Source organism: Geotrypetes seraphini, chromosome 9 (assembly GCF_902459505.1).
Source record: "Geotrypetes seraphini chromosome 9, aGeoSer1.1, whole genome shotgun sequence".
Lineage (NCBI taxonomy): Eukaryota > Metazoa > Chordata > Amphibia > Gymnophiona > Dermophiidae > Geotrypetes > Geotrypetes seraphini.
Genome location: NC_047092.1, coordinates 46266855 through 46293719, shown reverse-complemented (window position 1 = coordinate 46293719; position 26865 = coordinate 46266855). Strand labels below are relative to the sequence as shown.

Genomic DNA, 26865 nt, shown 5'->3' with positions numbered 1-26865 from the left:
TCCTTTCAACCGCTGTTAGTATATGAATTGCTTTGACTGGTATAATAAACGACTAATAAACATACAGTAGGCACTTGGTAAGGTGGCCAGCAAGTAAAGAAGTGTTTTAACATCTCAGATGTGAGCTTCCTTTGATAAGTATGGCATGAAAGCCCTGTGATTTCAGGATGCCTACAGATACTATCAACAGTTTCAGCAACACTATGTCTGTTTCAGTCTCTCTCTCTCTCTTTATTTCTTTCTCTTTCTTTTTCTCTTTCTTTCTCTCTCTCTTTCTCTCACTCACTCACTCTTTCTCTTTTTCATTCACTCACTTTTTCACTCTCTCTCTCTCTTTCACTCTTTCTTTCTTTGCTAATGCAGTCCTCCTCAACTGGTGTGCCTTGGTTTTGACAGATATGGGATGAGACTTGGCATAAGTGTGTTGGAGTACAGGAGAAGCTTAATGGTTAAATTGATGGGGTGAGAACCAGGGAAATTGGGGTTCGAGTCCCCTGGTGCTTGGGTAAATCACTTAACCCTCCTTTGCCTCAGCAAAATGAACTGCTCACCACAGAGAACAAGTATCCCAGATTTACCCACCAGAAATATGATGATCTTACTCTCTTTTCCTCCTTTCCACTGGTTGGAGGAGAGCAGCAAGTCTTACTTGTGCACCTCATCTACTGGCCTCAGTTTGATGTTTGAATGTGTGGGGCTTCGCAGTCTCACAAGAGTCGCTACCCCGTATTTTTAGGCATTTGAGTGAAGCCATCAGATTAAGGTGTGCATAGGTAGAAAGTACTGCTCCCTTCCTATGGGTGGGAGGTTGTGGGATTGATGATCATGCAAAATTTAGTTGAATGCTCCACAAGGCGAAGTAACAAAAAGGTCTTTGCCCTCTGAAACCTTTTCTCTTTCCCCACTGAGACCCCGACGCACAAAAGGTTTCCTTGCAAGTAAGGCTGTTTTTTTTAACCAGTCTTACTTGCAAGGAAACTCTCCTGCCGATGCACAGAACGGCTCTTCATGGCTGCTACTGATCATTGGTAGCAGCCATCGAGAGTCCTATGCTAATACATTACAAAGAGCTCATTAGTATTCTAATGAGCACTCCGTGTAATGCACAGCAGGGAAATGCTGGGCTTCCCATGCAAACCTTTAACAACAGGGTCTGAGTTTGTCGTAGTCTTACTTTCTTGTCAGTGCCTGAAAGCTGATTGGCTCAGGCACTGACAGGAAAGTTAGGCTATGACAGCCCAACAACCATTAAAAAAAATCCCTTCCACCGATGCCCCCATCCCCCCCCCCCCCCCCCCCCCCACCGAGCCTCAACATACTTCCATACTTTTTTTTCAAGATTGGTAGGAGGTATGCCCACTCCCTTGTACCTTGGCTGCCGCTGAGTGGACTGCTGGACATGATGAACCTCTGGTCTGACCCAGCAGAGGCACTGCTTATGTTCTTATGTTCATGCTTTAATGGGATTACAGTATAAGCACACGGATATTCTATAATACTGTTAGTACTTGTATTAGAAACATAGAAATAGACGGCAGATAAGGGCCACGGCCCATCTAGTCTGCCCATCCTAATGACCCTCCCCTACCTTTGCCTTGTGAATAGATCCCATGTGTCGATCCCATTTGGCCTTAAAGTCAGGCACGCTGCTGGCCTCAATCACCTGCAGTGGAAGACCATTCCAGCGATCAACCACCCTTTCAGTGAAAAAGAATTGTACTGCTAAAGTGTACAATACAATGCAAGAACTGCAATACATAACTTGTTTTTTTTTTTGTTTTTTTTTAAACAATCAAGAATACCAATAATAAGTTTTATTCATTATTTCAAAATATTTGTGAGGGCTATACTACAAACTCCAAGAATATGATAGCAAAAAGTTATTCACATTTTTTTGGTATTCGCAGGCCGTCTTTGACCCTAACCCCCCACGAATATAAAGGGAGAAGTGTAGTGCTTCTAAACCTTCTCCTGGAAGCACACCTAGCCAGTCAGGTTTTTGGGATTTCCACAATGAATGTGCATGAGAGAGAGTTTCATATACAGGAGACTCACTATATGTAAATCTATCTCATGCATACTCATGTTGATAGTCCTGAAAACCCTGCTCTAGAATATACTGTCACTATAGTTGGGTACACCAGTCTGATGGGCTCCTAGCAGGTCATCTGATCCCCTGTAGAGGACTGAGGGCAATGTCTTTATTTTTACCTGACTGCTATGTTAGCGATTCCAACTGCAGTTAACCCTTGACTACCTGGAACTCTGGTTTACAAAAAAAAGTGTGTGTGTTTGTTTTCCTGAAACATTGAATCGATATTGCATTAGAAGACGGTCATTATTACTAAGGAGAGTTAATGCAAGAAAGACTTGGGATTATGTAAGAAAACTTATTAGTATGCTCTCCCTCCAGTAGGGTTTAAGTACAACACAAAAATCAATGGTCCTTTATACTTTGATTGTAATTTATTTCATCTTCTCATCCAGAAGCAAACTTTCTTTCCTGTGTAACTAAGCTGCAAAACAAGGTATTGAGGGTTGTTACTTTCTTGGCATTTGAATTTTATGTTGAAAGTATTTATGGATCTGCCGTTCAATAAGGTGCCTGAAAAGTAGACAGCTTATTTACATTTTTTTAACCAAAACGAGAGGATATCCTTTAAAACTCACGAGAGCTAGTAACCCTAGTATGACATTGTGGATTCAGTCTCCCATATATTTTTCAAGATGATAATAATAATTTATTTTTATACACCGCCTGACCAGCAGTTCATAGCGATTACACAATAATAATAACATCATACATAATAAAATTCTAAGTAATTAATACAAGCATTAAAACTAATGTATAAAAAAACGCAATATAAACTAAAATAAGTATAGATAAAAAGATTAAAGTACATTATAACTACATGATAATATGAAAATCAATAATGTATATGCTAAGGGGCTCATAATCGAAAGAGAAAAATGTCCAACAACTGGCCTAAGTCGGCACTTGGACGAACATTTCTCAAAAACGTCTAAGCGCTGAAAATAAAAACGGGTTTTGGACGTATTTCTAAATGACCTAGGCCTTCATAGTGCCGCTCAACTCCAAAGCTAAACAGGGCGTTTCGGGAGGTGTGTCGAGGGCGGGAGTTGGGCGGAACATGGACCGGCTTAGACTTAGTCGTACAGCATGTATAACCGAAAGTTTAACAACAGAGCTTAAACGGAACTTGGACGTTGTGACTTAGACTATGTAAAACATGGTCTAAGTCACAAAAACCCACCTAAACTCACCAGATAAGAACTGCAAACACATAACACAGACCTCCATACACTACCCCAGTGATCACCAACCCCCCCGCCCCCCATAAAAATTTTATTCACAACTTTAAATTTCAGCCTCCAGACCATCATCACCTGGCCGCCTGACATAGGAAAGCCTAGTCATCCAGCCCAGAGGCAACTTAAGTCATCTTGGGGGTGGGTTAGGGACCCATAGAGAAGAGGACCCATGCCCATAAGCCCCTGTAATCACTGCATTGATACTTAAACATGTGCACTGCCCTATATACCCCCAAAACCCTTTATGACTGGCATATAAGTGGTTCCTGCAGCCATAAGGGCTATTGGGGTGGTAGATAAGTGGGTCTAGGGGATTCTGGAGGTGGTTTGGGGGGCTCACCGTCACCTATAAGGGAGTTGTAGTGAGGAGATGCCATGGCACCCTTTTTGTGAAGTTCCCAGCAGTGCCCTGTAAGGTACCCCACTATTTATGTGCCATGTCTGGGTGTTCAGTCCATCACTTTGCAGACCCCTCCCACGTCCAACAGGACTTGTTCTAGGCGTTTTTGACTTGGACGGAAAGTTGGACGGAAATGTGGTTTAAAGATGGCCGATTTAGCGGCTTGGACGATCAGATTAGCAGGACGTATAATTAGACGATTTTCGAAAGTAAAAAAAGTTGGACGTCTCTTTCAAAAATGTGTCTTAGGCTCTTTTTAACTTTGGATGACTTGTGAGATGGACGTAAACGGACTTAGACGTCCCTTTCGATTATGCCCCTCTAAGGTCCTATTCAAAAAATTTTTGTAATGACATGTATTTGCTGAAGGAAAAAAAACCTAACCAGATCTACGGATATTTTTCTTAAAAACTAAAATGAGAAACAAGGTAAGCCGGTGCTAAGCCAAAAAAAAATTGTAAAACAAATGCATCCAGATTTAAACTCATTCTAACACTGTTTCCTAGCACACTAATTGCATTTTATTAAACTCATTCTAACTGCATCCAAATTTAAATAACACTCTAGTCTCGAACGGAAGCCAGTGAAGCTTTTGATAATATACACTGATAAGATCGTGTTTTTTCAGATTAAAAATCAAACGAATAGCTGTATTTTGTATCATTTTTAGTCAGCTAGTAGTTATTTTATACGATCCCAGATAAATAACATTACAATAATCCAATATTGAATGGACTGAAGATTGAACCAGGATTTAAAATGATATAAAATCAAAATATTTCCTAATAGTACGCAGTTTCCAGAGGACAGTAAAGCATCTCTTAACCAGAGAATCTGTATGGGCCTTAAAAGATAAGGACCGATCTAAAATAACCCCTAAAAATTTCAGCATAGGAGATATCGAATAAGATTGACCGTTTAGAAGTAAAGTTGTTTCAGTAATTTTTTCATTAGGACTAGCTAGAAAGAATTTTGATTTGCCCGGATTTAATTTCAATCTAAATGTAGATGTCCAAATTTCCACTTGTGTATGAATAAAAGCTATATAATTTAACACTTCCGAAGTGAGTTCAGTTAGAGGGATGAGAATTGAAATGTCATCTGTGTAAACATAAAGTACAATAGCACTTAAAGAACAGCTAGAAATACCAGGAACCACTTTTCTTTCCTGTCCCCCTTTAAACTTATGAGCTAAAATTATGTTGGTGAAAGCTTGTTCAGCCATAATTCAGATAATCTGTATATGTGACACCAGTGGTGTAGCAAGGGTGAGTGGTGCCCAGGGTGGTAGCGCACTTCCTCCCCCCCCCACCCCCGGTACCTTTACAATTTTCCTGGTGAGAGCAACATCACGAACTTGCTGTCCGTGTCTTGTCGGCTATCCCTCTGATGTCACTTCTTAGGTGCGGGGCCCGGAAGTGACATCAGAGAGAGGCGAGACAGACACGGGCAGCAAGTTTGTAATGCTGTTCATGCAGGGAAAATTGGAGATGTGAGAAAAGGGAAGGGGCAGGAGGGAAGGAGCAGAGGCGGGTGGAGAGGAGGATGAGTGCCTGTGCTCCTTACAAAAACCACACCCGGGGCAGAACACCCCCCCCCCCCTTACTACCACTGTTACCACCAGAGTCCAGTCTGCTGTAAGTGCTGGTTCATGGAGTGCACACTCTCTGGGGGGTGATAAGTTCTTATATGTTTAGTTTTACATCAGATGCATCTTTTTCCTGCTTGATGGATTTCAGTTTCTTCAGCCTCTTTACTCTACATTTTGCGACCTCCAGTCCTCTGTGTTCTGCCAATTACACAGATCTCTTTTATTCTTAGTACCCATATTTATTTATTCAAATTTTCTATACCCAGAGGAGCTCAGAACAGGTAAGGGTAAATGAGATGCACATCTCCCTTGAGAAGCATACAGTGATATGGGGACTAAAACTATGCCAGGGTACATCTGGCGGGGCGTCCGCGTGTGAGGATCACCGGACTTGATAGACCCAGGGTCTGATCCGGAGATGGCAATTCTTATGTTCTTATGTATTCAGGTACTTAAGCATTTTTTCCTGGCTGTCCCAGTGGGCCACAATGTACCTGGGGCAAGGGGGGGATTAAATAACTTGCCCGAGTCACAAGGAGCAGCATGAGTTTGAACCCACAACCTCAGGGTGCTGAGGCTGTAGCTTTAACCACTTTATCTGCCATCATGTTTCTATGTTTCTATAACTATAAAGCTCTATGACATCATAATGCAAGTGTTAAGAGCCTTAGCCAGTAGGGAGAGGAGGAGATAATGGATGCCGCGAATGGGCAGACTGGATGAGGCATTTGGTCTTTATCTGCCATCATGTTTCTACATATGCTTCTATGGCTTTTTCCTGTTTTCTAGCCGTCATCCTGCTTGCCCCATCTTTTCATCCAAACAGATCCCAATGTCTCTTCATTAACTGGAGCTTGACAATTCTGCTTTTGTCATCTTGATTGAATATGTGCTTTTTGCCTACCTTATTTAACATAAAGCATGAAGAATGGAAAGACACTTGTATATTTCAGGATACCTAAAAGAGGACTGGAATTTTGCCAGCAAAGAAAACAAGTTAAATATCTTTGCAATTAGTCTTCTAAGGAGACAGCCTCAACGAATGTAATAGTTACCAAGTTATATAGAAACAGAAACAACAGATAAAGACCATTCAGCCTATTTTGTCTTCCAGTTCATTCCACCTACAATCTCTTTCCCTTTTCCCTTTTCCCCTTTCCCCATGCTTTCTTGAATTCATATACAGTCCTCTACCTTCACTGGGAGGTTTTTCATGTAACCAACACCTTGCCTATAAAGACACAAGAGATCTGCTTACATCATACTTTCTTTGGGATTGCTTATTAGTTGCTGAATAAACTTTTGGCCAAACAGATTTCTTGTTCCACTTTTTCTATTTGCTTTCTGTGTTGTTGGGGATATTGGTCTTTTGGCTTATTTGGTACTTTTCTAGAAACCATACTTTCGAAAAGGGGATAAAAACAGGATGGAGTTGGTCCAGAGGGTGACTAATAAAAATTGTCTGTGATCTTCACAAAGCAATTAGGGACAAAAATCTTGCTATGTTTATTTTGGAAGAAAATATGGAGCGAGGAAATATGATAGACATTTAAATACCTTCAGCTCAACCTATAGACCAGGTGAGACCCTTGCCCAGTGATAAAGAGTGTAAAAATCCCAGTCCAGTCTACCTTCAAACTTCTAAAGGGATAAGACATCTCACTGAGATTTTGGCACCTTTTATCATCCTGAATACCTCTGAGACAAACACACACAGGAGCCAGGCCTCTGAATTGAAAGAATACTCTGAATGGAGGGGGTCACAGGATGGAGGTGAAAGGGGACAGAATCAGGAATCATAAAAGAAGTGTACTTTTTCTGTTTGCTTCATTGTTCATTTTTCTGTTTGCTTCATTTACTCTGTTTGATTTAAGCAGAGGTACTATCTTTTCTTGTTGGCCATTGCCCTCTCTATGCATCCAAATATCCTTCTGGCTTTTGCCATCTTCTTTTCTTTTTTTACCTTTTTGGCCACCTTGAGATCATCGGATAGTTCACTTTCTAGGTCCTGTTCTCCTTTTATGCATAACTGTGCTTCACTCCCTATATTCCCTTTTGGGTTTTTGCAACTCAAATGTATGACTGCATTTTTTTTAATCATTAAAATCTTAGCTCTTCAATTCTAGGCAACACTTCACCCGATCCTTCCTCATGTTATCACCACCTTCCAAATATGTCTATCCTATGGTAGATTTTGGTATGATGTGCAAAGACCAAAACCAGGTTTCTAGAATACAACTTAAAAATTATGTCTATATGTGTTGAGAGGAAAAGGTCTCAGAAATCCTGCTCCGTTCAATGAATAAACATTGGAGTTCACAAATGCAGGTTGGAATTTCATTCATTGAGAGTTTTTTTTGGTCAATGAATGAAATTCCAACCTGCATTTGTGAACTCCGATGTTTATTCATTGAACGGAGCAGGATTTCTGAGACCTTTTCCTCTCAACACATAGAGACATAGCTTTTAAGTTGTGTTCTAGAAACCTGGTTTTAGATTTTGAATAATCATTCTTAGAGGTTTCGATCATTTTTTGGTATCATGTGCAAAGAGGCAAACCTAATCGACAGCTCTTCCACGGTATCACTTGGAGGGGCCAACTGTTTTAACATATTTCTATTTCCCATAGGATGGAATTGTCCTATAGTCTCCTTTCTAAAGAAAAAGAAGATCTTTTAATAGTCCTTTTACAACAAAGGTGGTTTGTTTTTCATAGCTAAGTAATTCAGAAATCTGGTTTCTGAAAATGAACTTCTGTATTTGTGCTCTGTAGTATGCGGAAGCTTTGAATTCAATATGAACAAGGGACAGGATACGGAGTGAACCTTAAGTCTTATTAAGAGATCCTTACAAGCTTTAATCATGTTGCAAGCAACAGCAGCGAGAGACATTGTGTTCATAATTGTATGCACAACTTAAATGTAATCAGAAGGATTATATCGTAAAACGCTAAACATTCAATTATAGCATCCTTTAGTGGGGGAGGGGGTGGTCCTAAAGAATGTCTTTGCATTTGTTTTTTGTTTTTTTAATTTTTATTTTAGTATGTATGTGTATATATAAAATATATTTATATATGTAATGCATTTGATTTATACCTTATAATACACACACATACATCACTCGGTTTTCAATACATAACTATATGTGGCTTACAGTAAATGAATGTAGAAATTTACAGTAAAACAGTTGATATAACAAAGTAAAAATATCAAGCATCCATATGTATGTGTATTGTGGAAGCTGTTGTTTGGCCTGGAAACAGTTGAAATCCTGTGCTTGGCTGCAGACAACTTGTGTGCAGAATGTTCTTTGACAAGCAAGTACAAGAAGCTTATATTCTTTTTTTAGGGTAATTGAAACGGCATGCATTTTCACTTGGATTAAATACAAACTAATTCTTCAGAAATGATTTCACATGCAGCTGCTGCTATAAATAGATCTATGGTTTCTGCTACCCAGCTTTAAAGCATGTGGGTCATCAAAAATGTAACCAAGACCACCCATTAACTGAGGCTAACGAGCATGCAAATCTCTCTCATACATATTCATTAGGGATGCCCTGAAAACCTGGCTTATTTGCAGCCCTTTAGGATTGAGCTTGGACACACCTGCATTAACACATCATTTTCACGTTACAGAGAGCTTTTATAAGCTCTGATACCATTTATAGAGCTAACAAAACATGGTGGAGACCTGGGGTTTGGGAGATCTCACTACTATACTTTTCAGATTAGTTTAGTTTATTAAGTATATGACATACCACCTTTGACAGACCAAATCAAATAGGTGTACAAATGAAAATGTAAAGCGAAGAAAAAAAAAAAAAAAAAGTAAAACGAAGAAAGGAACTACAAAATCCATAGGGAAAAAAAACAAGAGGAGAACCCCCTCACCACCACTGATATTCCAGGACTCTAGACTGGGCCACTATTATAAATTGCCACTGCTATAGTTATGGAAAGCCATAGGTCAAGGGTGTCAAAATCCCTCCTTGAGGGCCGCAATCCAGTCGGGTTTTCAGGATTTCCCCAATGAATATGCATGTGATCTATTTGCATGCAGTGTTTTCATTGGATGCTAATAGATCTCATGCATATTCATTGGGGAAATCCTGAAAACCCGACTGGATTGCGGCCCTCGAGGAGGGACTTTGACAACCCTGCCATAGGTCTTGATGGAAGATTGAAACCAGTGGTATGATTGTTCAGCTACAACTCCTTTTTTTTTTTTTTTTGGAGGGGGGTTGTCTTTCAAGGTACTACAGACTACAAAACTCCCACTTTTTTTCTAGATCTGGTGTGGCTGTCAGATATGCATCACAAGTTTGTTGATTGAACTTGATAAACCACCTTTCTAACAAGCTCACCAAGGCATTGTACAAATCAAAATTTAACATTAAGAAACAGGAATGACCTAAATGAGTGTGTCTACTGGTGCCTGTCCAATCGCGCCCAAAATCCACTCCAAATCTACCCTTATCGATACCTACATGCTGTTAAGTGCCTACCAGCTAATTATTTGTTTTCAATGGCACTTTCAATTAACAGAGCTGATTAAGCCTATTAAGAAAATCATGTTAGGTGCCTTGTAAACTCTTTATGGAAGGGACATCTTGTACCTTATCACCATATTTATCACCACAGTAGCATCCTGTGTTTGTCCAGTAGTTCTTTAAAAATATTATAAGCAGTCTGTGGAAGTCTTTCTTTCCCCAGCTTTTGTTTGCTTCTCAGTTTTTGGACTTGTTTTCAAATTCTATTTCAAAAACTGATATTTTTTTAACAACCAAATGTATGGTAGTTTGTTTGGGTTTTTGGGTTTTTTTTTTTTCCAGTGGAGCTATTTCTAATGGTATGATGCTTGGCAGGGCCCAGGGACTTTGTGCCTCAACACAGTGCATCAGCAGTTATTTGAGTACAAATACTTGCCTGTTTATTTACATATGTAGTTATGAGCAGTCCATAAATGATACATGAGCATTTTGTGGAACGGCTTAGGTTCAGCAGCAGCCACACTAGTTTTGACTTGCGACCTCTGTGTTTATTGTAAAGTCATGTGCTTCTGTTAAAAGTACTATATTTAGTCTATATAGAAATCAACTATACTGGATATTGCTAGGATTTATCAGATCTTCGCTTTTAAAGGAAGATATACGAGTTTCTTATGAAAAAACCCCCCCCCCAGATAAACTCAAGCTTCCTTTGAACATTATCCCTAGGCTGAATTGATGGTTTACTAATATCCCTGAAGTATCTGACAAGATCCCAAAAGAGTACAATAGATTTTATGCTGCTTATCCCAGGAATAAGCGGTGGATTTTCTAAAGTCCATCTTTTTGGAACTTGTCCAAACTATTTTTTAAACCCTGCTAAGCTCACTGCCTTTACCATAGTTATTAGAATGTTTCTGGCCTGCCATACCCTTCAGGTTGCACCATTCCTCTGCACATATACCCCACCAGCATTTTTAATTTATTTATTTAGTATTTATACACTGCTTTTTACATTCAGGTACTCAAGTATCTCTCCCTTTTTGTCCATGTGGGCTCACAATCTAATGTACAAGGGGCAGTAGAGTGTTAGATGACTTGCCCACAAGGAGCAGTGCTGGACTTGAAACTGCATCCTCAAGTTGCTGAGGCTACAGCCCTAACCACTAGCCCATTCATCCTCTCTGGGGTTCCTAAGTCCAGTGGGTTCTTACCAGTGGTTCCCAAGCCATCTTGAGGCTCTAGTACAGGGGTGGACAACTCCGGTCCTCGAGGGCCGGAATCCAGTCGGGTTTCAGGATTTCCCCAATGACTATGCATGAGATCTATTTGCATGCACTGCTTTCAATGCATAGTCATTGGGGAAATCCTGGATTCCGGCCCTCGAGGACCAGAGTTGCCCACCCTTGCTCTAGTAAGAAATCCATATTTACAGGCTTGGGAACCCTGGCAAGAACCTACTGGGCTTAGGAACACACATTAAAGATCCTTTTAGGGAGATGATGTTCAATTTGGATTCCATTTATTTGGTGAATACTCATCCTTGACCCGCGACTGGCCTTGCCTCTCTATTGAGTGTTACCCCTAGGCGATGGGGTTACCAATTCATTGAAATGGCAATGGCAAAGCTACCATGGATCAGTTCAAGTATGATAACCTGTTAATAATAATCCAAAATATATTCACATTGTCAATGCATCACAGAACACACTTGTGTTGCAAGCAATTTTAACGGCCATAGAAGGTCTAGGAGCAAGATGCTGACCATTGTCCTTTGTAAAAGAAAAAAATGTTCTTTCTTGTAGTATAAAAAAAGAAAAAAAAAATCCAATATGGCCCACATGGAGATATTTTGACCTGAAAACCAGGCAAAATTAAAGCAAAAATTTACAAGGGCTTTTTTACCATGCCATATTTTTGCAGGGACTCTTGCTAGACAGCTTGTAATTTATATATTTGTACAGAAACCAACTTTGTTAATATATTTGTAAAGTTATGAGGCATTTGATAAAATATTTTCAAAGTTATTAATGACCAAAGTACGAGTCTTGTTTTGTGCAATGAATGTTTTGGCCTATTTTGCTGGGCAATAATGAAAAAGGTAATCTAATTTAGGTAGTTCCATCAGTATATCTGAGTTCATTGTCAAAAACTGTATAGATAAGCCAAATTTGAGATTTCTACCAGTTTTGGTTTATGTACTGTAGATACTGAAAATAGCCATTTTTTTCAGTCTGAGCATGACAGAGTACCTCTCGCATCAGCTACTCTAGTTCAGGAACAAATGCATATCTGAGTCTAATATTTTGCACAGCTTAGTTTAAAACCTTAGGCTACTCATACATAAAATTTCATGGATCTCTAAGATGGTCAATTAGGGACCACTAGACTACTTGACATGGAATGACCATAATGTAGTGGTCCAGTTTCATGGTGTCCTTTTAGCCCAATTGGTTCAAAAGTCATCTAGCTTAAAGTGTTTTCTCAGTATATTGAGAAGAAGAATTTACAATTGAATATCCCAACTTTTGTAAATCTGTGCATAATTGACCTTAGGTGAATGGATTTTCTTAGCCGGTGAGGCAATACTATATGCTTCCTTCAATCAAGGCTGGGGAATTGGGGTTGGTAGACAATAGGATATTGATTGGGCTGCAGCAGGGCTGGAGGAATAGAAGAGGGGAGAGTAAGCCAAGGAGTTGGAAGAAGAGTGAGAGATGGCTGCATCTTGGTAGAAAGAGAGAAAATGGTGAATGGAGGAGAGTGGGAGATCTGCAATGCACTGGTCTGTCCACTTTTCAGTGAAGTGCCTCTTTTTATTTATTTATTTTTTAAAAAATTTATACTGCCAAAAAAAAACTCAGTGGTTTACAGAATTGACACACACACAAATATAAAATACCAATACACTGAACCAAAAAAAATCAGAATCATCATACATATAACTTTAACATCAGATGTCACCCATGGCGATATTATCAGTAAAACTCTTTGGCAATAGCCAATAAAAATAAAGCAGTGTCAGAATAATAGCTATTTAACCATGTCAGAAATAAGCGTCAACAAATAACTTTGTCTTAAGCAATTTCTTAAGTCAAATGTTCAACACATAACCTTATTTGGCCGGATAAATTATTCCATAGGGACATCCCTGCAAACGTGAACATGCTCTTTTCTGTAGACACATTGGGTTGCTTTTTCTAAGGTGCACTAGCGTTTTTAGCGTGCGCTGCATTGTCGTGCGTTCTAATCCCGCACTATGCGCCGAGAACTAACGCCAGCTCGATGCTGGCGTTAGCATCTAGCGTACGTAGCAATGCAGCGCGCGCTAAGCGTGCGCTAAAACCACTAGCGCAGCTTAGTAAAAGGAGCCCATAGTTACACTCATGATCTTCCCATCTCCAACTCTCCCCCCCCCAAAAAAAAAAAAAAAAGTGAATTTTGGAAGACAAGAAGTAAAAAGGTATATACTGATTGCAAGTCCTGGAGGCATTTTCAAAGCTTTTCAAAACCTTGCAAAACTAATAACTTTTCTCCATCAGTTTGAGACTTTCTTCCAAGTGCTGTGCACCTGAATGTCTTGTTGGCTTCCTCTGAGCACACTTGAAAATTGCAGAACTTCAGGGTCTGATAATATCAACAGGAGTTTGCACCACTGATGTCTAGTTGAAAGCAGGGCTCAAATCTCTTGCAACATAGAAACACGATGGCAGATAAAGGCCAAATGTCCCATCCTGTCTGCCCATCTACAGTAACCCTTATCTAACATAGTAGATGACAGCAGATAAAGACCCGAATGGTCCATCCAGTCTGCCCAACCTGATTCAATTTAAATTTTTTTTTTTTTCTTCTTAGCTATTTCTGGGCGAGAATCCAAAGCTTTACCCGGTACTGTGCTTGGGTTCTAACTGCCGAAATCGCTGTTAAGACTTACTCCAGCCCATCTACACCCTCCCAGCCATTGAAGCCCTCCCCTGCCCATCCTCCTCCAAACGGCCATACACAGACACAGACCGTACAAGTCTGCCCAGTAACTGGCCTAGTTCAATCTTTAATATTATTTTCTGATTCTAAATCTTCTGTGTTCATCCCACGCTTCTTTGAACTCAGTCACAGTTTTACTCTCCACCACCTCTCTCGGGAGCGCATTCCAGGCATCCACCACCCTCTCCGTAAAGTAGAATTTCCTAACATTGCCCCTGAATCTACCACCCCTCAACCTCAAATTATGTCCTCTGGTTTTACCATTTTCCTTTCTCTGGAAAAGATTTTGTTCTACGTTAATACCCTTTAAGTATTTGAACGTCTGAATCATATCTCCCCTGTCTCTCCTTTCCTCTAGGGTATACATATTCAGGGCTTCCAGTCTCTCCTCATACGTCTTCTGGCACAAGCCTCCTATCATTTTCGTCGCCCTTCTCTGGACCGCCTCAAGTCTTCTTACGTCTTTCGCCAGATACGGTCTCCAAAACTGAACACAATACTCCAAGTGGGGCCTCACCAATGACCTGTACAGGGGCATCAACACCTTCTTCCTTCTACTGACTACGCCTCTCTTTATACAGCCCAGAATCCTTCTGGCAGCAGCCACTGCCTTGTCACACTGTTTTTTCGCCTTTAGATCTTCGGACACTATCACCCCAAGGTCCCTCTCCCCGTCCGTGCATATCAGCTTCTCTCCTCCCAGCATATACGGTTCCTTCCTATTATTAATCCCCAAATGCATTACTCTGCATTTCTTTGCATTGAATTTTAGTTGCCAGGCATTAGACCATTCCTCTAACTTTTGCAGATCCTTTTTCATATTTTCCACTCCCTCTTCGGTGTCTACTCTGTTACAAATCTTGGTATCATCTGCAAAAAGGCACACTTTTCCTTCTAACCCTTCAGCAATGTCACTTACATACATATTGAACAGGATTGGCCCCAGCACCGAACCCTGAGGGACTCCACTAGCCACCTTTCCTTCCTTCGAGCGACTTCCATTAACCACCACCCTCTGGCGTCTGTCCGACAGCCAGTTTCTGACCCAGTTCACCACTTTGGGTCCTAACTTCAGCCCTTCAAGTTTGTTCAACAGCCTCCTATGAGGAACTGTATCAAAGGCTTTGCTGAAATCCAAGTAAATTACATCTAGCATATGTCCTCGATCCAGCTCTCTGGTCACCCAATCAAAAAATTCAATCAGGTTCGTTTGGCACGATTTACCTTTTGTAAAGCCATGTTGCCTCGGATCCTGTAACCCATTAGATTCAAGGAAATACACTATCCTTTCTTTCAGCAACACTTCCATTATTTTTCCAACAACTGAAGTGAGGCTCACCGGCCTGTAGTTTCCTGCTTCATCCCTGTGACCACTTTTATGAATAGGGACCACATCCACTCTCCTCCATTCCCCAGGAATCACTCCCGTCTCCAGAGATTTGTTGAACAAGTCTTTAATAGGACTCGCCAGAACTTCTCTGAGCTCCCTTAGTATCCTGGGATGGATCCTGTCTGGTCCCATCGCTTTGTCCACCTTCAGTTTTTCAAGTTGCTCATAAACACCCTCCTCCGTGAACGGCGCAGAATCTACTCCATTTTCTCGTGTAACTTTGCCAGACAATCTCGGTCCTTCTCCAGGATTTTCTTCTGTGAACACAGAACAGAAGTATTTGTTTAGCACATTTGCTTTCTCCTCATCACTCTCCACATATTTGTTCCCAGCATCTTTTAGCCTAGCAATTCCATTTTTTATCTTCCTCCTTTCACTAATATATCTGAAAAAATTTTTATCTCCCTTTTTTACATTTTTAGCCATTTGTTCTTCCGCCTGTGTCTTTCGCCAAACGTATCTCTCTCTTGGCTTCTTTCAGTTTCACCCTGTAGTCCTTTCTGCTCTCCTCTTCTTGGTTTTTTTTATATTTCATGAACGCCAACTCTTTCGCCTTTATTTTCTCAGCCACTAGGTTGGAGAACCATATCGGCTTCCTTTTTCTTTTGTTTTTATTGATTTTCTTCACATAAAGGTCCGTAGCCATTTTTATCGCTCCTTTCAGCTTAGACCACTGTCTTTCCACTTCTCTTATGTCCTCCCATCCTAACAGCTCTTTCTTCAGGTACTTTCCCATTGCATTAAAGTCCGTACGTTTGAAATCTAGGACTTTAAGTATCGTGCGGCCACTCTCCACTTTAGCCGTTATATCAAACCAAACCGTTTGATGATCACTACTATCCAGGTGAGCACCCACTCGAACATTAGAGATACTCTCTCCATTTGTGAGGACCAGATCCAATATCGCTTTTTCCCTTGTGGGTTCCGTCACCATTTGTCTGAGCAGAGCCTCTTGAAAGACATTCACAATCTCCCTACTTCTTTCCGATTCCGCAGACGGAACATTCCAGTCCACATCCGGCAGGTTGAAATCTCCCAACAGCAGAACCTCCTCTTTCCTTCCAAACTTTTGGATATCCACAATCAGATCCTTATCAATTTGCTGCGATTGAGTCTGAGGTCTGTAGACTACACCCACGTAGATAGAAGTTCCATCTTCTCTTTTCAGAGCAATCCATATCGCTTCTTTCTCTCCCCAGGTCCCTTGCATTTCGGTCGCTTGGATATTGATCTTTACATAGAGAGCTACTCCTCCACCTTTATGACCATCTCTGTCCTTCCTAAAAAGATTACATCCCGGTATGTTTGCATCCCATCCATGTGATTCACTGAACCATGTCTCTGTGATAGCAACAATATCTAGATCTGCCTCTAATATCAGGGCTTGCAGATCATGAACTTTGTTGCTTAGACTGCGAGCATTTGTGGTCATCGCTTTCCAGCTATTTTTCAGCGATAATCTCCTTTTTCGTATGGATTTTTGTGTCGTTTCACTTTCCGTTGCAATACTAAGAAATGAGTTGCTGATATTGCTTATGTTGCAGCCTTTACTACTATCACATCTTTTCTTTTGTCGGGGGTGGTCTCTATAATTGTCCTTCGTACATACACCACCCCCACCTTCTAGTTTAAATGCCTAGAAAAATATTGTCTAAATTTCTCTGCAAGGTTTCTTTTTCCTGCTGTAGTAATATGTAGCCCATCAGTGCAATATAGCTTCTTGTCCTTCCATGTATTTCCCCATCCTCCTATGTACCTGAAGCTTTCTTGATGACACCAGGCTCTGAGCCATCTATTAAAGTCCTCTGTGTTTTTCACTCTTTGCTCTCCTTTTCCATATGCAGGCAGTATTTCAGAAAAAGCTAAAGTCTTTACAAAAGGTTTCACGCCCTCACCAAGCTCCCAAAAAGCTTTCTGTGCTGCAAGTGTGGAGTTGTTGGCCTGGTCATTTGTTCCCAGATGGATAACAACATCAGTGTTAAAATCCTTAGTTTCTTCCTTAATTATAGTCAGTATTTGCCTGGAACTCCTGGTAGCTGAGGATCCTGGAAGACATTTCACTATTTTGGTCTCCTCGCCCTGTGTTCCAAGGTTAATGCCTCTGATGATAGAATCCCCCAACAGTAATAGTTTTCTGTTTTTGGCTTTTTTATTTGTACTTAGGGTGCTCTTGTTCTCTTGAGTTTCCTTCATTGGTTCCAGTCCCACCTCCCTTCTGTTTTCCTGAGTATCGCAGTGCACTAGTGGAGCGAAGGAATTCTGTAGAGGTAATATTAGTGAAGGTGGATGTTTCTGTGTTACATGTCGCAGTCTTCCTGAGCCTACTGTGACCCATCTCTTCCATTCTAAGAGATCCCACTTGTCTATCCCAGGCTTTCTTGAATTCAGACACAGTCTCTGTCTCCACCACCTCTTCCTGGAGACTGTTGCATGCATCTACCACCCTTTCTGTAAAAAAGTATTTCCTTAGATTACTCCTGAGCCTGTCACCTCTTAATCTATCTGTTGCATCTTGGGAAATCAGGATGACAGCAGCTGGTTGGAGTAGCCAAGAATGGACATATGTAAAATTTGTTTCTATAAGGCTCATTCCTCCTTCAGCTACTGGAATGTTCAGGCTCAGCATACATTGATTCTTGTAGACCAGTGATTCCCAACCCTGTCCTGGAGGAACACCAGGCCAATCGGGTTTTCAGGCTAGCCCTAATGAATATGCATGAGAGAGATTTGTATATGATGGAAGTGATAGGCATGCAAATTTGCTTCATGCATATTCATTAGGGCTAGCCTGAAAACCCAATTGGCCTGGTGTTCCTCCAGGACAGGGTTGGGAACCACTGTTGTAGACTATATCATGGAGGAGTTTTCTTGTTCATACATTTCAATTTTTCCAGATATTTAAGAGGCCAGGCCACAATTCCATTCCAATATCCTCTATTATTACGTCCTCTGGCAGGTCCAAAATGGCAGGAGGTGGTAGAGACACCAGTGCCTTGTCTTGGCTGTTAGCCAGTTAGTATCTGGAGAAGAGCAGCAAGGGAAAATATGATGAAAATGAAAGAAGTAGAAGGAGGGAAAGAGGAGCATAAAATTCAATACTAGGGGGAAAAGAATGAGAGACGGAATAGGGAAAGGAAAGTTGGTATGGTGGAAATTTTGAGGAGGGTCAGCTTTGGGGTGGGGAGTTATCTGTGAAAATGAGGTCCTAGGTTCCAGATTTGGGGAAGTATATGTGTGTGAACATAAGAATAGTCTTACTGGGTCAGACCAAATGGTCCATTAAGCCCAGTAGCCCGTTCTCACAGTGGCCAATCCAGGTCACTAGTACCTGGCCAAAACCCAAGGAGTAGCAACATTTCATTATCTCAGTGTAAGCAAGATTCCGGAACCCCAAAGAGTAGCAAGATTCTAGAATCCCAAAGAGTAGCAACAGTGTCTTCCCCCGTGCGTTTCTCAATAAGACTATGGACTTTTCCTCCAGGAACTGTCCAAACCTTTCTTAAAACCAGCTATGGTATCTGCTCTTACCACAACCTCTGGCAATGTGTTCCAGAGCTTAACTATTCTCTGAGTGGAAAAAAATGTCATCCTATTGTGTCATCCTGTTCTGGATCTTGATCTTCCATCTCTCCTCAGGTCCTCCAATTTGAGCTCCCTTTCTTCCTCTTCTTACCACCTCAAATTCTTCTTTCTCTTGCTCTTTTTTCCTCCTCCATCCCTATACCATTCTACCACTTTCTGTTCTCTTCAGTGATCACTGGACTTCCCTTTCCCTCACCCTAACCAATTTTTAATAAAAGAAATATGACTCAGATATGGGCTAGAAATGTATATAAAGTATCATAAAAAGTGTGTTTAATATGTGCAACAGAATCTTTCTCTAAGTTGCCGTGGGAAACTGAGGGCTGTGTTTCCTGCCTGTTTCTTTATTTGAACCTTTTTAGCAGATGAGGACTGCTCGTTACACCACATGGTTTATAAAAGCCAAAAATAGTCCCATCAATTACATAAACACCAGATGGTAAAAATGAAGTGAGCCCCGTATACCTGCACGCATTTACGGATCTGTCAAATGTTGTGAACATTTTTGAAAAGAGGTTTCCCGTACATTTATAATTTTTTCAAATGTTTAAAAACCTTATTTTCTTTTCCTGAACATTTTTTTTGCATTTGAGAATGGTTCATTTGGTGGTGTGAAACAACGTCATCTAAAAAAAAGAAAAAAAAAAAAAGCTAGCATCCCATTCCTTGATCCTTGAGGGAATAATGCACCAAAATGGTGGCTCTTCTTAAACCCACTTGTCAGAAAGCCTATCTCGTCGTCTTATTACCCCTTTTTATATTTGTAATTCGCTTTGAAACTATTTTATAAGCGTTTGCATCAAATTTTAATAAACATGAAACATATGTTTCGAAGCATATAGCATGCTTTCTCTCTTTGTGGGGGAAGACTTGTTTTGTGAGAAATGAGCCTACCTAGGTTGTGCAGTGGTGTCTGGGAATAGTGGTTATCAACCAGAAGTAATTTTGTGCAGCCAGAAGTATGGAAACATTTCACCGTCCTTGTACAATCTATCATCCTATCCAAACTCGATTACTGTAATGCCATCTATTTCTGCCTAACAAAAAAAAAAGTCTTCGCAGACTCCAGCTTATCCAGAATAGTGCGGCCAAGCTGATTTTTGCTAAACGCAAATCTGACCACGTCTCCCCACTACTTACCAATCTTCACTGGCTCCCAGTACTTTCCAGAATTCATTTCAAATGCTCCTGCCTGGCTTTCAGATCATTCACGGCATCCTTCCGCCCCCTAATCCCTCTATCCTTCCTCGCCCTGACGCCTGCTACCACCAGATCAGCCCACAGACATAAACTATCCTTCCCCTCTCTACACGGCATCCTCCACGCAGGTAAACTGGGAAGATCCCTCCTCTCCAAAATCATGGGCCTTTTGAACAATCTCACTGCTCCGCTGCGGAACCTGGGCTCCTTCCAACTATTCCGAAAACAACTGAAAACCTGGCTTTTCTCTAGCATATAACATCTCTTCTCCTGTTTACATCCCCCTCTTTTTATATGCTTTTGTAAATCCTTTCTCCTCTCCCTATATTTTTAAGCTTTGTAAACCGTGTCGAGCTCCACTTCCGTGGAGATGATGCGGTATATAAACTTAAGGCTTAGTTTAGTTTAGTTTAGTTTAAATAACTTTTTCCCCCAAGGAGAGATCAAAGCGCATTCTTCTCTTATTTCCCATGGATAAATGAGTAGGAGCTCTGATTTAATGCACGAGGATGGCAAAGTGATTGTGTTGCATGCTTATTTCTCTTTGCTGCTGTTCTTAAGACAAAAGGATCAAACTTAAGGATGCAATTTTTAAAAATTGTTTTGCCTATACCAGTAATAGGACCAAAGAGGAAACACCGCAACAAGTCACTATAAACATCTCTGTTGTCCTCCCAGCTCCATTCTACAATAAGGCCCTACAAGGGGGTACTGAAAAATTCTCATCCTAAACAACCAACTTCTGAGCATTATTTTGCCACTATAGCTGAAAACAGTGTTATCTTATTTATCCCTTTTACAAAACCACGCAAGATTTTAGCGCTGGCTAGAACGCTGAATGCTCTGCGCTGCTCTGATGCTCTCAGCGGTTTTGTAAAAAGGGGGGGGGGGGGAAAGATTAGTTGAGTGCCAATTTGCGGAAATGAAATTCTATGTTTTGACATTGTTTCAGATAATTGATTGAATCATATCCATGTCATTCTCTTTTTGATTGGGCTGAGAACTTTTCAGTACCCCTTCGTAGGTGGGAAAGATGCTTTAAGTTCAAACATCAGATGCAGAAACATGAAGATATAGGAAGTGGGGTTTGAAAGGATCAAGTACTTGTGCCCTGTGCAACTTGCCCACTGGCAGCCCCCTACCCCACCCATTTCACTGCCAGGTCATTTTGTGCCCCTCTGTATTTGCACCCGACCTGACTTCACCTTCTCACACGGCCCTTGGAATGCGGCTACTAAAACGTACTTTAGGTCTTTCTACTCGGATCCATATGATGAAAAGTATTTTTGAAAGATTAATGCATGACAAATAGATGCCAGAGTGAAATTAGAATCATCAGGGAATCTGGGTAGGATGATTTGTTTCCAGGGGAGGAAAGAAGGGACTTTGATTAATCAAAACTTCAAATTTAAGCTGGCTAGTGATGGAAATAATAAGTACATATAGGTAAAATAAATAACATTTTATTTATTCAGTTTTCTATACTGTTCTCCCAAGGGAGTTCAGAATGGTTTACATGAATTTATTCAGGTACTTAAGCATTTTTCCCTGTCTGTCCTGGTGGGCTCACAATCTGTCTAATGTACCTGGGGCAATGGGGGGATTAAGTGACTTGCCCAGGGTCACAAGGAGCAGCGTGGGTTTGAACCCACAACTTCAGGGTGCTGAGGCTGTAGCTTTAACCACTGCGCCACACTCTCTCCCCTTCTGATGACAGGCTCAGGTTCATGTATTGTTACAAATGTCGTATTTTATTTAATTGGTTATACTAAATATAGCGGTATTTTGTTTAGTTAGTTTATTGTCATCTGTTCGTATTGTGTTTATTTAGGGCTCTTTTTACAAAGCCGCAATAGAGGTTTCTATTATGGGTCGGCAAAGTAAATACTCCGACACTCATAGGAATTCTGTGAGCGTCAGAGCATTTATCTCGCCAGCCCACGGTAGAAACCTCTACTGCGGCTTTGTAAAAGCCAGAGTTAATTTTGTGTTAACATTGTGTGCAGCCTGTCTAGATCGATGGATAAAATGGGATATGTACCTTATAAATAAGCAAATAAGGCCTGTGCAACCTTTTATGTAGGCTTTCCATATAGAAAAATGTTCACCTCGCCATCTTCAGCATGCCTTTTATTACATAGGTTAATTCACAAGTTTAGTGCAAAAATGCTAGTCACAAGTGGATCGATTTTTCACTCAGTCAAAAATTACAAAGACTAGGGGACACTCGATAAAGTTACAGGGAAATACTCTTAAAACCAATTGGAGGAAATTTTTTTTCACTCAGAGAATAATTAAGCTCTGGAACATGTTGCCAGAGGATGTGGTAAGAACGGATAGCGTAGCTGGTTTTAAGAAAGGTTTGGACAAGCTCCTGGAGGAAAAGTCCATAGTCTGTTATTGAGAAAGACATGGGGGAAGCCACTGCTTGCCCTTTATTGGTAGCATGGAATATTGCTACACCTTTATTTTTGGCCAGGTACTAGGGACCTGGATTGGCCACCGTGAGAACGGATTACTGGGCTTTGTCTGACCCAATAAGGCTGTTCTTATGTATTTACTGCAAATACAAGGTATTACTTAGAACTTATTGTAACCTTACTTTTGGTAACTAAGTAGACTTAACCACAAGTTTCAAGTTTAATAAAATTTTATAAAGTTGCTTATCTTGGTTTCACTAAGCGAGTTACAATAATTACTGGGTACAGTTAAAAACAAAAATTTGACACTACAAACAACACAAGAACATTAACTGACTGATACAAAAGGGTAAAAAAAGGGAGAAATGCAATCTTTTTGAGAAAAGAAGCAAAAAAAAAGGCAAATGCAACAGGAATGGGGAAAAAAAAATCATTTGAAAATAGAGCTAGGGAAAATTTAGCAGTTATAAGCATCCTTAATAAGAAAACTTTTAAGGTTACTTTTGAAATGATCCATGTTCTTGTCCTGAAACTGAATGAGTGATGCTTGTCCAGAATGACCGTTCCGAAGAGAGATTAACACCTAAGCTAAATGTTTTCTGCCTTATCGCTAGGCTGTGTCACTCTGCTGGAATTTACGGACTTTGCCCTTTCATAGGGTTTGAGCGAGGCACATGGATACTCTCTCAGTTCCGGGAATTCAGTAAGGGCAAGCAGCATGACCTGCAAAAAAAAACCAAACCAAAACTTATTGTGTGTGGTTTGTTTTGTTTTTTTTTTTTCTTTTTGTAGGTAAAGCTCATCAAAGAGACAGGTGAAACTTACTTTCCTGGAGAAGAGTGAAAATTCTAAGTGGCACAGAAAACAGTTGGGATAAAAAGCTTGTAAGTATCTCCGCTGTGGCTAGGTTTCTTCAGACGCTTCATGAAATGATGCAGTAAATTTGCGGTGTATACAGAATGGCAAGTCAAACATGATTAGCTGCTGATTTCTTTTTTTTAAAATTTTTTATTAAGAACATCGATTAATGAATCACTAACGTAACTTCCGAAAGCATAAGTAACTAAATGTTTGCTAGAGTTCTGTAAGAATATCTGTTTCAGCAGTATTAACCCTTTATTTGGCATTGCTGCTGAGAAGCAACATGTGTTTCTATGGCTCTTATGGGAGATCTGCATATGGCACGCTTGCTCTCTCGTTCAATATCAAGTTATGTAAAGCAGCCATTTTCACCATCTGCCAGTTAAAGGGTTAATGTGTGTATTAGTTGTGGGCTGCATGGAATTGAAGTGGTGAGTACATAGATTGTGTTCACTGGGTTTCAATCAAGTAGACCTCTTTTTAGTTTTCTCTATAACAAATGAATGGCCAGGTGTATAATAATAAAACTTAGCTAGTAGATAGGCCTGTGGTAGGACTATGAAATAATCATGCCTCTGACTCTGACTCCCTCTCCTTTGTAAAGATAGGGGTGTGTATTAAGCAGTGTTTCGGTTATTCAGCAATTTGATATGAATGATACATCTTTGCTCAAGATGTTTGTTTGTTCAGCTGCTGTTTGCTGTTTTTTTGTACTTTTTTTTTTTTAGCATTGTAAGAGACAGATTAGTGACGGATGAAAAAATACAATTAAGGAGCATGAATGAAGGTGAAAAGTAAAAAGAATTGAGATTTCAGCAGTTGTTTTTACAATGCACAGTTTCTTAAATGGTGCATTTACTGGTCCCTCAACCCCCCCCCTCCCCCTTCCCAAACTCTTCACTATAATTCTGTTGCTACAGAATTGAAGTATCTGGTATAACTTTGGAACAGTTAATAAGATCATAGGTGTCAACAGTTCGAAATGATTAGGAGCACCAAGCACAAGACAAATTACCCCTCCCTGGACACAGTGAAGGAGCTTGCTCAATACTCTGGCTTCTCAGCAGTCGCTGGCATCCATAGAGCTAGGTTCTATGAATAGGTAAGCAGGGAACATGGCGGACTGCTCATTTCTACTCTTTAAGCAATGGAACAAACAATCCCAGGGAAGATCTTCAGATAGCATGGGATATACTCTGCATGGATAGAGAATGGAATAGAGTATTTCCACTCAAGTAATACATAACTGACTCGCATATAAGAGAGAGAGAGCATGGGTGAGATTGGAGTGGGGGTGGGGGGATGTGGTGTCTCACCTATTGGTCAATGTACTATTTGGAGTGAGTTAGTTGGGTTGTGCTGGTTTAGAGTTTAGGCATCTCTAGTGTACTATCTAATGGTGTTGTATGGGATGGGAATTTGCTTCTTAGTTGGCTTGTATTTCGGGTGGTATTAGATATTGGGCATACTGAGTGTTAATATCCTTGTATGTGCCTGTATTTGATATGTGCCTTATTCAATAAAAATTTAATGATAAAAAAAAAAAAAAAAAAAGGAAAGCGAGAGAGAGCATGGGATTAGTTGTGTGCCAATTTGCGGAAATGAAATTCTATGTTTTGACATTGTTTCAGATAATTGATCGAACCATATCATTCTCTTTTTGATTGGGCTGAGAACTTTTCAGTATCCCCTCATAGTTGGGAAAGATGCTTTAAACTCAAACATTGGATGCAGAAACATGACGATATAGGAAGTGGGGTTTGAAAGGATCAAGTTATAAACTGAGAAGAAAAACATTGTTTAGTGTATACAGAGTAACCTGTGCATGGATATAGATGAAGGCATGCCGGACGTATATGGTATGATTTCTAATGTGTACTATTGAACATGCACTTTAAGTTCTAAAATGTAACCCCTGCCATAGATCACATGTTTACCTAACATGTCTGCTGAACAGTTAAGAGCTCAGCTACTAGCAAACCTGAAGAAGGACATGGTACTACTCGAGAGGGTCCAGAGAAGAGCGACTAAAATGGTTAAGGGGCTGGAGGAGTTGCCATACAGTGAGAGATTAGAGACAACGAAGGGAATAGACTTAGTAGATAAAGACAGGTTGTTCACCCTCTCCAAGGTATAGAGAACGAGAGGGCACTCTCTAAAGTTAAAAGGGGATCGATTCCGTACAAACGTAAGGAAGTTCTTCCTCACCCAGAGAGTGGTGGAAAACTGGAACACTCTTCCAAAAGCTGTTATAGGGGGAAAACACCCTCCAGGGATTCAAGACAAAGTTGGACAAGTTCCTGCTAAACTGGAACGTATGCAGGTGAGGCTGGACTCATTTAGAGCACAGTTTTTTGACCTGGGGGCCGCCGCGTGAGCGGACTGCTGGGCACGATGGATCACTGGTCTGAGTGCTCTGAAAAATGTACAAGAAATGATGATGATAAAGCTTTTTTACCCACAAGATTTTGAGCTATGACATAGCTTTCCAGAATTCTTTGGGAAATAAACCAATACACAAGATCATATCGAGCTGTTCTTGTACCCTGTGCAACTTGCCCACTGGCAACCCCCTACCCCACCCACAGAGGTAACCCGCATGGAGCGACAGGTTCAACCTTGGCCATCTTTCTGGGCAGACTATATGTGCCATGCCAGTCTGTATTTGCTGTCATTTACTAGGTTAATATGATTCCAATAGGAAGAGCTAGTAAGTCTCTAAAGCGGGGGTTCTTAATAGAGAATGACACGGTGGCAGTTACCCGCGGGGCGGTGAATGGTAACACGGGGCGGTGAACCATCTGGAACGTGCGGTGAACGAGCGGCAGCCCACTCTCTCCCGCCGGCCGGCCGACCATGCATCTCTCTCCCTCCCTTCTTTTCCCTTACCTTTTCTTGTTAAAACGCGCGTTTTCTATAAGGCTAGGAGCTGTATTACAGCCGGAGCCTTGAAGTCAAGTTGCGTTGCACACTGGAAAAAAAGTCTCCTCTGACGCAACTTCCTGTTTCCGGTTGCATCGGAGGAGACTTTTCTAGCCGGCAACCCGACGCGACGTCAAGGCTCTGGCTGTAATACAGCTCCTAGCCTTATAGAAAACGCGCGTTTTAACAAGAAAAGGTAAGGGAAAAGAAGGGAGGAAGGGAAATGCACGGCTGGCCGGTGGGAGGGAGCTGCTGGACCGCGTGAAGGGTGCTGGGGGTGGGGGGATGGAGAGGAGAAGACGCTGAAGACGGGGATGGGGCCAGGGCGGTGAAAGAGACAACGGGGCGGTGAAGGGGACGGCAGAGATGGGGACGGGGCGGTGCAGAGGGGACATAATTTTTCCCCGTGTCATTCTCTAGTTCTTAACCCAGTACTCAGGTGACACCCAACCAGTTTTCACGCTACTCACAACGGATATGCATTAGAGAATGATAAGGGGACAAATTTTTCTCCATCCCGGCAGAAACCCAATTTCCCCGACTCTGTCCTTACCCCATTCCTGTAAGCTCTGCCTTAACAGCACAAGCCTCAAACACATGATTTTAAAGTGTTTTGAAGCTTGTGCAGATGAGGACAGAGCTTGCAGGAAGGGGGCAGGGACAGGAAAATGAGTTCCCACAGGCACGGGG

At 41.0% G+C, this 26865-nt stretch overlaps 1 protein-coding gene across 2 annotated transcripts in view; it reads left to right on the top strand.

Annotated features, from left to right (window-relative positions):
• The window catches only part of PLXNB2 (plexin B2), a 621264-nt gene that overhangs the window by 337492 nt on the left and 256907 nt on the right, over nt 1-26865 (top strand). Inside the window, exon 3 of one of the 2 annotated variants that reach the window (XM_033959732.1) lies at nt 23185-23276. The exons of the other annotated variant lie outside the window; for it this stretch is intronic. The gene's annotated coding sequence lies outside the window, so the exon portion shown is untranslated. The remainder of the gene's footprint in view (nt 1-23184; nt 23277-26865) is intronic. 2 annotated transcript variants of the gene reach the window in all.